Source organism: Myotis lucifugus, unplaced genomic scaffold (assembly GCF_000147115.1).
Source record: "Myotis lucifugus unplaced genomic scaffold, Myoluc2.0 scaffold_286, whole genome shotgun sequence".
Taxonomy (NCBI): domain Eukaryota; kingdom Metazoa; phylum Chordata; class Mammalia; order Chiroptera; family Vespertilionidae; genus Myotis; species Myotis lucifugus.
The window spans coordinates 579,809-592,676 of record NW_005871334.1 but is presented as its reverse complement, the minus strand read 5'-3'; positions in this window follow the sequence as shown (position 1 = coordinate 592,676).

The following is a 12,868-nucleotide window of genomic DNA, read 5'->3' as shown; positions in this document are numbered from 1 at the left end:
ATGTTTGTTTTCAAACAACTGGCTCAGATTTGCCTAGAATATATTTCTCTTGGGGAGCCACCTGCTTGCTTCTTTGTCCATCTTGTAACAATCACCTTCGGGTAGAGAGCTGTTTGTAAGACAGTACACTCAGAACACATTCTACTCCAGAGGTCCTCTTTGCCTTTTCAATTATGACCAGTTATTTCCATAGCAAGGCTGAAGGAAGTTAATTAAATGACCTATCTTTATGCATCTATTTTTCCAGGAAAACCAAAGGGTAGAATTTGTAACCGTAAAATTGTTGTTGTGTTGAGGCCAAAAGCTGGTTCAGATATTAAATGCTATGTCTATAATCTACCAAACAAAAAGGAAGTAAAATATTTATGTTGTTAACACTCTATTTTCAAATCAAAATATATTTTTAAAATTAATTAAAAGACATATTAGCTACATTAAAAAAAAAAGAAAACAGTCCTGCTTATATTCCTATTTCTTCAACAACAGCAGTTCACAACTGGCCCTGAAAGAACTCTGGTAAACAATAAAATCCTTCTTCCTATTCGCCCCATACACCCAGTTTCTGAGGTGACAGAGAACAAAACAAGGAGACTGCTGCTCAAACTCTGTTTTTTAAGTGGGTGACATAAATCATGTGTACTGAGAAGATGTGGATGTTTAAATGCCTTACTTATCTTCCATTAACAGTCAATTAGCCTGAGGAGAAAACTTTTAGTAGGTGTGGGAGGAATTGTCAGAATGCTTACTGGAGGTGGATCAAAAAGCAATAATAATCTCCATGCCAAGATGCCTCCTACTCCCCAAATCCCCGTGAAATCTCAACAATCCCTGAGTTAAACAGATGTGATTCTATGTGCTTAAAACAGAGAGAAGGAAAGAAAAAAAGAACAGAACTAGCAATTTAGGAAGAATTCACCTAGGGAGGAAGAACCAACTTTAAACATTTTAGAATGCAAAATAACTGAAACTATGCCAAAGAAAGGTATTTACCATAACGATGGCTTAAAATCATAATTAGGGTCAGGGAAACAGTGCTGTCTCTTAAAAACCTATCCGGAGGGTAGAGTGTAACACATAAAAAAATAAGATATGTGAATAGGTACATTGGAGTTTTCCCATGGAATTCCATTTTAACACAATTTACACTGAGAACAGAAAATGCAAGTCAGGAAAGAAAGGAGGCACTGGCGTTCTACTGCAGTTAAATATTCAACTTTTCACATAAGGAGGTTTTCCCAAATAGTACATCAGGATATGCCTGGAGTTTAAGAATTTTTATACCTTATATTTACTTTTGTAACCTGGTATTGTCCTTCTATCCCCACCTCAGAATGTCACTTGCTAGAAATTAGGAGAATATGAAGCAGGTTATGTGACTGCTTTTTGGAATTAACTGAATTATTTCTATTTCATGACATGTTTGTTTTCAAACAACAGGTTCAGGTACCTGTGTACATAGAATGTCTTTCTCTTGGGAAGCCAGGTGTGGAACAGCTCAGCAGAGGCCAGAAAGTTAGCAGCATGTGTCGGATCTTAAATGAACTACTGACAATGTTTCAAACATTATTTTGAAATAATTAGAGATTCACAGAAAGTTGCAGAAGAATGCAAAGAGAGGCCCAGTTCACCATGGATAACAATAGCACGATATTAAAACCAGACAATTACCATTGGTGCCACTCAGAGTTTATTCATATTTTACCAATTTACACATGCACTCATTTATGTGTGTGTTGTGTACATTTCTGTGCAGTTTTATGATGTGTATTTTTAGGTAACTATGACCATCATCAAGATTGCAGAACTGTCCTAGCCGGTTTGGCTCAGTAGATAGAGTGTTGGCCTGCGAACCAAAGGGACCTGGGTTTGATCCTGGTCAAGGGCATCATTGGAGTAAATTTCTCCTTGACCCTGCTCACTGCGCCAATTGTTGGAGTACTCACTCCTTGAATCCTGCTCTAATTCATCAACTATTGGATCCGAGTCCCTCTGCCAGGCTCTGAGCATTAGAAGATGAAGAAGACATGAGCATTAGAAGATGAAGAAGACATGAGAAGTTGTGGGTATATAAGAGAGTCTTTATTATAGGAGCCAGTGGCCATGTAGTCATTGCTAACAAGGAGCCATCAGATAAAGTAGTCCAGCAAAGCAGTCCTTGCTAATACAGTAGCAAACACAGGAGCCATACCAAGTAGCTGCCTTATATAAAAGCAGCCTTTGCTAATACAGTAGCAAACATAGGAGCTGTCTTAGTTAAAACAGCCATCACCGGCTGGTCAGTAATACATCTTCCAAACAATGCAGCCCCACAGTTGCTGGTCAGTAATATACCTGTGGTCGACAAACTGCGGCTCGTGAGTCACATGCGGCTATTTGGCCCCTTGAGTGTGGCTCTTCCTAAGCCTTAGGAGTACCCTAATTAAGTTAATAACAATTTACCTACCTATATAGTTTAAGTTCAAAAAATTTGGCTCTCAAAAGAAATTTCAATCGTTGTACTGTTGATATTTGGCTCTGTTGACTAATGAGTTTGCCAACCACTGCTTTATACTAACTTAGACAAAAGAGGCTTTTTACCAAATAGTGATCTCAATACTTGAGTTACAGAAAAGCATACCTGCGCAGTATATAAATTGCTGCATCCTTGCTTTTGCACCTGCATATAGCAAATTAGCCTTGAATACACTGATTAGGATTCCCATGCTCAGACTGGCCTTGAACATCCAGCGTACTCTAGACAGGGCCCCCACAGGCAGGTACCTTGTATGCAGGCTCCTCCCCGGCCCAGGCCCTGGTTAGTCTCATGCAGGAGGCAACCAATCCATGTGTTTCTCACATATAGATATTTCTCTTTGTCTTTTCCTCTCTTTTCCACTCTCTCTAAAATCAATGGAAAAATATCCTTGGGTGAGGATTAACAAAAAATAAGATTGCAGAACTGGCCCAGCCAGTGTGGCTCAGTAGTTGAGCATCGACCCATGAACGAGGAGGTCACGGTTTGTTTCCTGGTCAGGGTACATGCTTAGGTTGCGGGCTCAATCCCCAGTTGGGGGTGTGTAGGAGGCAGCCAACCGATGATTCTCTCTCATCATTGATGTTTCTCTCTCTCTCTCTCCCTCTCCCTTCCTCCCTGAAATCAATAAAATATATATATTTTAAAAGATGGCAGAACTGCACCTTGTGTTAGCTTTATAGCCACACCAACCCCTTTCCCTCCATCCCTTATCTCTGCCTACGACTAATCTTTTCACTGTCTTTATTTCATTGAGGAAGAAAAATTTCTCTTACTTCTCTTCTGCCTCTCTAGATTATTTTGTCTGGTTTAACAATTAAATCGACATGAGACAGATTAGTAGGAGAAAATCAAGTTTCATTTCAAATGTAGAGGGGATCCATAAGAAAAATGAGGCCCACAGGCAGTCAGGCAGTTGGGGCTTATATGCCATTATGAACTAAAGAGAAGGGCTAGGAGTCTGGGGCTTCAAATGAGGGGAAGACAATTCATGTGTAGATGGAAAAACAAATATTTTGTAAACAAATGTTTGCTATCCCATGCAGAGACAATGGGACACAGAGAGGACTTTGTTCTCAAGCCCTGAGGAGTTTCCCCTACCTCACTTAGCCCATATTTTTTGTAGCTCTATCTGGTGTCAGTGCTTGTCCTGGATCAGGCGCTTTCTTTAATTCTTTTAGGCAGTTAAGGGAGAGCTAATAAGCTCTTCCTGAGCCATCTGGGCCCCAATAGTCTCCAGCTTAGAATAACTCCTTGTGCCAAGGTGACACATTCTGGGAATGCTCATTCTGAACCCCTGGTTATTTCATTATTTTAAGAATATTATATACCGGATTTTTCTGTGTATAAGATGCTATTTTTTTCTAAAATCTTTAGACTGAAAATTGAGGGCCGTCTTAGACATGGAAGTCTGCCAAGGAGGAAGCCACATGGGTGTGAAGCTGCCCATACCTTGTCAAACAGGCTTCCTCCAATCACGAGCCTTATTGTTCCTGATGTCAGCTGATGCCATAATTGGAAGTGGAGGTGGATAGTGTGCAGATGCAACAGGTACCAGAGCATTCTAAGCCCATAAAGATGTCAAAAAAGAAAAAGATAAATACCGGTAAGCGTTGTCTTACTCTGCAAAATTCAAACGGAATGTAATCAGCTATGCAAAAGAGCATGGAAATAGAGCTGCAGAGAGACAATTTGGACCTCCTCCCACTGAGTGTCTGATTAGACAGTGGAGAAAACAGGAAGAACAACTCCTTAAGATGCCAAAAAAGAAGAAGGTCTTAAGAGGAAAACCAGCAAAATGGGCAAACTTGGAGCAGAGGCTTAAGACTTGGATTATGGAGCAGCGCCAGAGTGGCTTATGTGTGCCAACCAAGCTTATTCAATGTGAGGCAAGAATGTTTGCAAGCAAAATGAACATTGTTGATTTTACAGGGAAGGCAAAATGGTGCTTCAATTTCATGAAGAGAGAAGAGTTGGTCATGAGAATACGAACAAAGTTAGCTCAGAAAATGCCACCAGTTTATGAGGATGATCTTATATATAAACAGTGACTCAGAAGACAGCAGTGATTCAATAGAAGTTGAAGAAATTGATGTCTGGAACTAATAGTGTTGAAGAAGAGAGCAGTGATGCAACAGAGGTTGAATAAAGGGATATGCTGCATAATATCATAGTACTGGTATGTAACATTACCTGTGGTAATTACTAAATAAAAATGTGTTCTGTTTTATGTTTAAAATATTGATTTCTTAATTTTGGGTTGAAAAAGCGGGGGGCGTCTTATACATGGGGGCATCTTATACATGGAAAAATATGGTAAATGAAATAAATATATGTTAGATTTGTATAAATCTATATATAATATATACATATATTTTATACACATATAATATACATAAAGGTGGATTTGAAGTTTTATTTTTTTTTCACTAAGCATAACTTCTTTGAGACTCATCCACATTGCTGCATTATCAGTAGCTTGTTCCTTTTACCTGCTGAGTCGCAGTCTATGGTATGGGTATGTCACAGATTATTTAACTGTTTACCCACTGAAAGACATTTGGGTAATTTCCAGTTTGGGACTATTAAATGAAGCTTCTATGAACATTTGTGTTCAGGTTTCTGAGTTTCTAAGTTTTCATTTATTGGAGATAATTGCCCAAGAGAGAAATTGCTGGGTCCTATGTAAGCGTCATTTTTAGTTTTAAAAGAAATTGCCAAACTATTTTCCAGAGTAGCTGTACCATTTTACATTCCAACATGATTCAGTTGCTCTACATTCTCACTTGCATTTGATGTTAAGAGTGTTTTATTTTTTTAATTTTAGTATTTAAATAGGTTTGTAGTGTTATCTCATTGTGGTTTTAATTGTATTTTCCTGTAGCTTATGACATTGAACAAAGTTTTTATGTTGCATGTAAGTTTTCTTCCATGAAAAATTTATGTCTTTTTCCTATAAAGGTGTTCAAAACAAGTCTCCCCAAAATATGCCACTTTGGCATGAGAATTATTTTGAGCAAAAGGCAATCAAAACCTAGCGAATTCAGGAAAAGCCCTTTACCACTCCCTTAGCTGCCTAAATTTACATTGGGAAGGATATCAGGAAGAGCTAGTCTCAGAAATACCTTTGTACTTAAGAAACTTAGCTGTATAACAGGAAAACTTTTGTTTTCCAAACATTTCTTGTCTCCCTATAAAAACACCTTTGAGCCTTTGTATCACCAGACCCCTACTCCTTAGTGCAGATCTATACTAATAAAAGGGTAATATGCTAATTAGACCAGATAGACCGGACGTCTTCCAGTCGTCCTTCTGGACAAAGCCATGGTGGCGGGGGCCAAGGCAGAGGCAGTTAGGGGCGATCAGGTCAGCAGGCAGAGGGTTAGGGGCAATCAGGCTGGCAGGCAAAGGGGTTAGGGGAGATCTGGCAGGCAGGCAGAGTGGTTAGGGGCAATCAGGCAGGCAGGTAAGCTGTTAGGAGCCAGCGGTCCCAGATTACGAGAGGGATGTCCAACTGCTGGCAGTCGGACATCCCCTGAGGGGTCCTGGATTAGAGAGGGTGCAGGCCGGGCTGAGGGACACCCCTCCCCCCCATGCACGAATGTTGTGCACTAGGCCTTTTGTCTATATATATAAAAGGCTAATATGCAAAGTGTCCCCTCAGGAGTTCGACCAGGAGACTGGGAGTTTGATCACTCACTATGATATGCACTGACCACCAGGGGGCAGCACGGAACATGGTGGGTGACCAGTGGCAATGGCAGAGTCCTGAGGGAGTAAGGGAAGGAGGAGGTGGGGAGGCGGGGAGGCCGGGAACCTAATCGGCCCTGATTGCTGGCCAGGCCTAGGGACCCGATCTGTGCACAAATTTCATGCACTGGGCCTCTGGTGTTATATAAGTCTCAATGACCCAGCTGCCCTTTAATCTCCATATGTTTATGGGGCCACCATTCATACATACTTATATTTGTTTTTCTCCTGTTAATCTGTCTTATGTCAATTTGTCATCAGGAAAGTTGAGGTATCTCCCCACTGCATGCTGAGGGTGAAGTTCTTATAATATCTTGAGAAAAAGAATTTTCTGAGGCTCACACAGGAGGATGAGTGATTTTTATTTACACAGAATTACATCCTTGGGTTTTCAAAGTCCCATTTCCCTTAATCCAGTCCTGGAAGAAATGTAATTGGGGTTTCAATAGAGCTAAAAGCAAAGCTAGTGTCCAGAGTTTGTGTTCCATATTGCAGCTGGACCCAGCTCAGCATTAGGCTAGTTATATCCATTAGTCCATTGTGTGGGGGGTCCACATGGTCACCGACCACATGGGAGAATGTCAGGAAGCAGGAGTGAGAGCCCTACAAGTCAGGAGTCAACCAAGAGCACAAGAGTACAAACTCCTTTGCATAAGGAATTAAATATCCCACATTTTGAGCCCTTGCAGTGGCCATGTCCATCCTGGTGAATGACCCAGGTGTGACTGACAGAGTACTTTCCCAATATCACCCAGCTTCACTGGGCATGCGTCTATGTCCCCTCCATTGGACACCTGGAGGGTGCAAAGCTGCAGCATTCAGGCAGGCAAAGCTGCCCAAATTACATGCCTATAATATTTGACTTTCCCTTTGTTTCTGATAATTTTACCCTCCCTTATAGTAATAGACATACTAAGCTGCCAGCTGGATGATTTCTGATATGTGGGGTAACTTTATTTATATATCCCTGCCAACAGCACCTTGGGTTTTATTTCTTAGGAAAACTAACAGAAGATAGAGACCTTCGCACCAATTAAGAATAATTATTAACAAATATAAAGAGGAGGGAAATGTTAGGCCTGTAGGGCAATACAATCTTTAACAGCCATTTATTTCTAAGCTTCCCACCACAGGAGAACAAAGACCAGGAAAAATTCGCTGGACACCAGGGGTCAGACCGTACAAGAAATGGAAACAAATGTAATTTGGGCAGCTTTGCCAGAATGCTGCAGCTTTGCACTCTCCTCAAGGCACCTGATGGCACACCTGCATTTCATCCACATTCCATCTGCATTCCAAGCCCAGCAGCTCAGTCTCCAAATCCACTGCGGACAAGTTTCCTCACCAGTGACTGCATATAAGGATGAAACTCCAGCTCCTGGGTGCTCCCATCATCCACCCAATGGATTGCTGTGCAGCCCTTCCCTTTGGATACCCCATCCCCAATCCTCTTTCCCTAACTAAATTCAATTTTCTTAAATCACCATCTGAGATGGCTATTTAGCCTGCCTGTGTGCACTACCTACCATGTCACCTTTCATTAACCTAGAACCTGGAATACAGAAGACTCTCAATGAGTGAAAGCCAGAGCTATTCAGATTGATCTGGTACCCGAAATATAGAGGAACAGAGCTGAAACTCTGCTTTAGAGCTTCCTCCAATCCTCATGTTACATCCATTTATAGGCTTTACCCACAATAACCATCATCTCTCATCATAATTTCCACCCTTTCCCATTAATACTCAATTAGGATTTCAAAAAAATTAGAGTAGATTTTTTGTTTTGTTTTATAAAAGGTAAAAATATCTAATGTAGAAACACAAGGATAAATTGAAAGATTCTGAAAAGACTCAACTGAGAAAAACATTAACAACAATGTTAGATGATATCAAGAGAATAAAGAAATTAAGATTACAGACCCTTGTTATTAAAAGTGTGATCTGTATGCTGTGCCCAGCAATATCACCATAACTGGGAAGTTAATTGGAAATAAAAATATCAGGCCCCCATTCCAGATTTACTGAATCAAAATCTATATTTTATCAGAATTCATAGGTAATACCTATGCCTATTATTGATTAAGAAAAAAACACTCATTTAGACAACAGAAGACAGAAATGAATATATATATATATATATATATATATATATATATATATATATATGACATATTTAATTTAGCTTCTCCCACGTTCTTCATTATTTTTTTTGCTTGAGTTATGGAAACAGTGGTTCTATGGGCTTAACTTAGAAAGAAAAGGGGATGAGAGGCTAAACTGATGAATTTACTGCTGAGCTATTTATAGTTGTTTTTTTGGTAAAGTTTGTGATTGTCACAATCAATAGAATTTGTGCCTTGAAACTTAAGTACAGTGATAAAGCCTCAATTTTAAACTTTAAGGCTTATTAAATTACTTTGCAAATAATTGGTATTCTTATATCCAAAGAAATGAACACAAGGAATAACGTTAAGTTATTCTGTACTTTAGCATAATACACTCCATCGAGTGGCATTGGCAGTTAGCAATTTCAAAAATGTGCTTACTTTAGACTCCCTATTTTTTTCAAAAATGAGGCATAACAAGGAGAGCTAAAGATAGTTGTAGGGGAAAGAAAAATAATTTTCCCTCTACTCATCTAGGTTCTTGGCTGAAAACACTCTGTAATAAAGGACAAATTTACAGCAGAAAAACAAGCAGAGATTTAATAACATGTATACCTCCTGTATACATGGTGAAGACCCAGGAAAACTGAGTAACTCCCAGAAATTTCCCAAGTTATCACCTTGAATATCATTTCCAACTAGAGACAAAAGATGTTAGGGGTTGGGGAGCCAGTTCTGAGAGGTTATCAGGTAAAACACAGGAAAGGGTATGTGGTTATGCTGATTTCAGTGCCTTCTCTATTGACAAGAGTTTCTAGAGAGATTTACTCATCCTTCTCCTGGTACAGAGAAGAAAAGACCCTTACAAATGGATGTCTCTTACAAATGTAAATATCTCTAACAAAAGGGTAACTTCTACTTGGTCTTCACAGCTTCTCCCATGTCTGCTATTTCTAAAAAATAACCAGCTAAAAATTATTCTTATGCCTAATAAACATATTTTGCTCTTCCTTATGGTTTTTGGAGCTGAAAAACTGTGAAAAGAAATATAAAGGTAAGATATTAACTGTAAAAAAATGACATAAATGGAGCCATTTGAAAATGGAGCTGAAACAGCCATTCCAGAGGAACTGTATTGCTTGTGCTTTCCCTTGAACCTCTGGATGGATCTGAACCACAATTGTTTTATCATTGTTTATAAAGAAGTCAGAAGACAAGCAGATATTTTCATCACAAGGAATGATAATCATGGACATTCTACTGCAGATAGAATTGTTATGGCAGAAATCAGGCTGGCAGAAAGTGACAAACCAAATGCATTTGGAGGTTCAGAAAAGGACAGTTTAATTGCACTGATGCTGGCTCAGTGGAATCCTCTCCAGAGGCTGAGCCCCGAACAAAGTGGGATTTGGCCTTTTATATTTTCCTAGGCCAGGGGTTGGCAACCCCTGGCACGCGTGCAAACATGGCACACCAGTAACTTTTGCTGGCACGCGAAACCCTCTCTTATAATCTTCCATTTACAATTTTTGTGAACATTTGAATGACTTAAATGTTAAATTACAAGGAACTGGCAAGACACTTGATGTTATGTTTGGTTACATAAAGGCTTTTGAAAGGAAACTGTAAGTCTTTAAGAGGGATGGGGATGGTGAGAAATTTAGATATTTCCCAAACCTCAAGAGGCACATCAAAGACTTCCCAAAAGATGACAGAAAAGACTGTCAAAGCCTTCAAAAGCTGTTTTTAAACATCATCGAATCAACTATTGAGCAGTTCCTCTCAAGATTTGCGAAATTCAGAGAACTGGAAGAGACAGCAAAATTCATGAGGTTTCCAGACAGCATGAAACTGGAGGAACTAAACTTACAAATGTTTTCATGGATAGACATGGCTGACTTTGAAATGCAGTTGATTGAATTTCAGAGTAGCTCAATTTGGAAGCAGAAATTTATTGACCTTAGAGTTGACTTGGAAACCATTGAAAAAAAGCGATTAGAGACAGGAGTACCAGAGAGAAGTGTCGAAAACGAACTATTGAGGACTTGGAATGCCATTTCAGAAAATTTTTTCTGTTTAAAAAACTTTGCAACAGCGTTACTTTCCATGTTTTCATCCACATACGCTTGTGACTCTTTGTTCTCAGTGATGAATTTTGTTAAGTCTCGTAATAGGAGTAGCCTGACGGATGAAAGTAGTAGCTCGTGCATAACTTTGAAGGTCACGAAATATAAACCTGATGTAAAATCTCTGTCATCAGTGATGCAGCAGCAAAAGTCCCACTGATAATATCAAATGGAGTCATAAAGTTTTCTGTCGGACTATCAGTGTACATGTATACATTAAAAAATAAATGTATTTTTCATCATCATATACTGTGTTTTTGTCGCTCCAATGAATTTTATTATTTCTTCAAGGTTTTTAACATACTTACACCTTAAGAGATATCAAGTAGGTATAACATGTTCTCAAAAAATTAGGGTTGGCACACAGAAGAATTTTGAGTCAGAGATTTTGCTGGTTTTGGCACGCACTCACAAAAAGGTTGCCCACCCCTGTCCTAGGCTCTTTGTCTCCCATAAATGGGTATACATACACATTTTAGGTATTCTTTGTATCTGTTGTAGTTTGGGGAAGAGGGCCGTAACCTGAGACAGTAGAAGCTTGACTGGCAGCGGACCCTACTGGAGCAGAAGCAGAAGAGGTAAGCGAGATTACAGAAGCTGAGGCGTGGTTATGGTGATGCAAGCAGGGAGGGGGCTTGCCATCTCACAATCAGTAACCAATCATGTATAGACAAGAATAGGTTAGCTTGTAAGCACCAATAGGAAGTTTCTTCTTTTCATGCTATTCCTTTTTTCCCCCCTCATAAATACCCCTTGCTCATACCCTGGAATTGGGACATTATTTGGGTTTCTTCCTGAATATGTGCTTTCCAAATAAATGTTTTGTCTCTTGAACTGGGTTCTTATTATTTTAGTTTGAAATAACATTTTCAGTCAAAGCATCCCAAATATTGATTTAAGATTCTTACCTTTAAATGACCTAGGATTAAATTAATTAAATCACTATTGGCATGTTTTTTTAAAGAAGCTTAAATTAAAATGTATGCATTTTAAAATGATACAAACTGTTGTAGAATGAATTGCATTTTCCCATTGGATTTTCTGTTTCAAATAAAAACTTGTTTAATTAAAGTAGAATTATTGCTCAAATTTTCATTGTTGTCTTTTTCAGTGTTATTCTTTTTCACCATAATCATATAGTGGTCACTTTGGGAAATTAGAATTAGAGTGATACTGTTGTAATTAGCTAGTTATTAATAATAGGAAGGAAGCAAAGGGGGAAGCCAGACACTATAGGCATGTCATTTGGACAGCTTCACCAGGGAGCTGTGATTTCCCTGGGAACCACTGGCCCATTCCCTGCTGATCACTGCCGGAAGGGTCCAACAAATGGGAGAGAGATGCATATGCAGTGAAGCTGGGGTGACAAGGGAAGGGGACTGTCAATCACACCTGGGAACGGAGATCATTGGCCAGAATGGGTGTGGCCACTGCAAGCCCATGATAATATGGCAGTGGTTCTCAACCTCCCTAATGCCGAGACCCTTTAATACAGTTCCTCATGTTGTGGTGACCCCCAATTTCATTGCTACAAATTGAACATAATTAAAGCATAGTGATTAATCACAAAAACAATATGTAATTATATATGTGTTTTCCGATGGTCCATGTTTTCATGCACATACGCTTGTGAATCTTTGTTCTCAGTGATGAATTTTGTTAAGTCTTGTAATAGGAGTAGCCTGACGGATGAAAGTAGTAGCTCGTGCATATCTCTGAAGGTCACAAAATATAAACCTGATGTAAAATCTCTGTCATCAGTGATGCAGCAGCAAAAGTCCCACTGATAATATCAAATGGAGTCATAAAGTTTCCTTCCTATTATTAATAACTAGCTAATTACAACAGTATCACTCTAATTCTAATTTCCCAAAATGGAGTCATAAAGTCTTAGGCGACCCCTGTGAAAGGGTCATTGAACCCCCAAAGGGGTCGCGACCCACAGGTTGAGAACCACTGTAATATGGGAATACATAATCCTCCTAACGAAGGAACTTTCTCTCTTGTGCTCTTGGCTCACTCTTGGCTTCCTCGCATTCACCAGTGTTTCCTTCATAGCCATGTGGCCTGCAGACCCCACATGTAATGAACTAATGGACTGGAGTGGGAAATACAAACAAAGCTAGTCTGATGCCGGACTGGACTGAGCTCCAACAAGGAAAGGAAATTCTGGACATTGACTCTGATTTTAGCCCTACTGAAGCTCCTGCTACACTTCTATGGTGGGACTGGGAGAAAGGGGACCTTGGAAACCCAGGGGTGTGATTCTACAGAAATAAAGCTTTCAACAATATTTCATTCTCCCATGCAAGTTTCAGAAAATTCCTCTTCTCGGGATGTCACAGAAGCCCCTCCCACAAGCAACACAGGGAGGA